At 52.1% G+C, this 2,120-nt stretch overlaps 2 protein-coding genes across 4 annotated transcripts in view; one reads left to right on the forward strand and one right to left on the reverse strand.

The window, feature by feature from the left end:
• The window catches only part of thoc6 (THO complex 6), an 11,464-nt gene extending 11,342 nt beyond the window's left edge, over nt 1–122 (reverse strand). Inside the window, exon 1 of the mRNA XM_014023148.1 lies at nt 31–122. The gene's annotated coding sequence lies outside the window, so the exon portion shown is untranslated. The remainder of the gene's footprint in view (nt 1–30) is intronic.
• Nucleotides 123–328: 206 nt separating this feature from the next.
• The window catches only part of si:dkey-89b17.4 (zinc finger protein 646), a 13,215-nt gene continuing 11,423 nt past the window's right edge, over nt 329–2,120 (forward strand). For 2 of the 3 annotated variants that reach the window (XM_014023124.1, XM_014023126.1), the window contains exon 1: nt 329–469. The gene's annotated coding sequence lies outside the window, so the exon portion shown is untranslated. The remainder of the gene's footprint in view (nt 470–2,120) is intronic. The other variant, XM_014023125.1, reaches the window with a different exon arrangement.

A 2,120-nucleotide genomic window follows, 5' to 3' on the forward strand; every position in this document is an offset into this window, starting at 1 on the left:
AGTATAGTATAGTATAGTACAGTACAGTACCAGGTCTGTTGTTCACAGCGGGCCCATGGGGGTCCTCTGGGTTCTGGGACCTGCAGGTCCAGGTAAGTCTGTCCAGCAGGAGCCTCAGGGGGTCATCAGGTCCAGGCAGTTCGTCCTGAGTCTGCCTGGCCTGTGGCAATAAAAACAGCCCGGTTCGGCTCGGTTCTGTATGGACTGTCATCACGGTGGACCCGAGCGGCACCGCGCGCCTACACCGCTGCGGATTTTCTCCTGCGCACGTTGACGCGGCAGCGGCAGCGGCAGGAAGTGTGCTGCTGGCGCGGCAGCGGCAGCGGCAGTGGGGGGGACAGAGCCGAGAACCAAAAGTCGGCGGTTGGACAGGAGGAGAAAATAACCATGTCTAATCCGTGAAAGGTGCACATCCTGCGTGTCCACGCCGTGCATCACTCTCCGCGCGGGCGCAGAGGCCAACCGAGGGGTGAGTTCGGGTCAGAAAACGGAGCAGAACCGAGTTTTTTCTTCAAAGCGGGGCCGCGGTGTGTTTGTGAGATCTTTGTGTAGCTCCGGGCTAGCTGCCATGCTAACCTGCGCTGCAGCGGCGACACATTTTACCGCCACGAAGGGACCGTAAAACCGTCCAGCTGCCTCCCCCCGGTGTCTGCAGCGCGGTGTCGAACCTCATTCTTTATTTTGGTTCTGATTCGGTGGTTTCGAACTTCCGTTTTCACTCTCTCTGTCAACGCGGGATGCTAACCGACTAGCCTGGCGCTAACGCTGCTGTTAGCTCGGCCGAGCCTCCGTTCACCGCATCCTCTCCGCCGAACCTCCCGTTACTTCAGTCAGAAATCACCGCGGTTCGGTCCGGGGCTGTTTATTACCGTGACCCGGTCAGTGAACTCTGCTCGGTACCGGGCTGAAGCGGGCCAGCGGAGGGTGTTTACGGGTTAAACAGCGAGCTAAGCCGTTAGCTCGGGTAAAATGGCTCTCTGCTGCTGAAAGCCATTTTCAGAGGTTCGGGGGTCTTGGTGAAAGTGGGCTGATGGCTGCGGCTGGTATCATGTCGGAACCAGAGGTGCTGCACGGCCAGCCCTCGGCTCCCGGTCCTCCGGTGCGGGCCAGCGGGCCTCTGGAGACCCGCTCCCCCGGTTCTGGAGGGCAGTTCGCGGCAGGAAATGGCCGAGCCGCGGCGGAGAGATGTCCCGCTTTGTCCCGACAAATTCCTGCCGAGACCGGACCGGACCGGACCAGGACGAGACGGGCCAAGGTCAGGACTGTGAGAGTCCAGTCCGCCTTCGGTAAACTCAGGAACCCTCACATGTGGGTCAGAACCGGGGAAGACCCAGCAGAATGTTTGAAACGGGTCAAACCAGGTGTGTGTTTGTGAACCGATCCGGGTCATCCCAGGTGGACCCGGGTCGTGTTGGTCCGGACGTCCAGAGGCAGCTGAACTCATGGACCGGTTCGGTTTGTTTACAGTAGAACCAGAACTCTTTACTGACGGTTCTGAAACAGCAGAGTTAAAGTTCTGGTTCGGCTCGGTTCAGGTCTGATGTGATATTTTCTGTTTCAGTAATAAAATGTTTTATTCAGAATGGAGGCTGTAAAAAGTTCCAACATTAAATTATTTAATTTAAATTTTAAAGCTGAAAACATGAAACTGAATCTAAATTTATTTATTTTTGAAGTTTTTATCTGAAACCAAGTCCTGATGTCCGGTCTCTGCTGGTCCACACAGATCCTCTGGATCCCTGCAGGTTCTGTTGTCTGTCGGGCAGGTACCGGTTCTGATGATCAGTGGGTTTAACTCAGGGGTCTGCAAGCTGCGGCTCAGGGGCCACATGTGGCTCTTTGAAAACGTGACCAAACAAACCGAATCTTTTGTTTTTTATTCTCCCAACAGAAATAAATTAGTGATTAATACAACAAGGAAAACAACTTTTTACTTAAATAATATAATTTATTTCTCTGGAATCCATTAGAATTATCATTAAAGAATTTGAAGACATAATAATAATAATTAGAAAAACATAAACCTCATTAGTTCAGTTGTACCAGTTTTTTTATGAGATTCTGTATAAACTACAGTGTTTTTCTTGTTTACATGATTATTGTCTTCATTTGTCCTGATA

This window comes from Austrofundulus limnaeus, unplaced genomic scaffold, assembly GCF_001266775.1.
Source record: "Austrofundulus limnaeus strain Quisiro unplaced genomic scaffold, Austrofundulus_limnaeus-1.0 Scaffold358, whole genome shotgun sequence".
In the NCBI taxonomy this organism is placed as follows: Eukaryota; Metazoa; Chordata; class Actinopteri; order Cyprinodontiformes; family Rivulidae; genus Austrofundulus; species Austrofundulus limnaeus.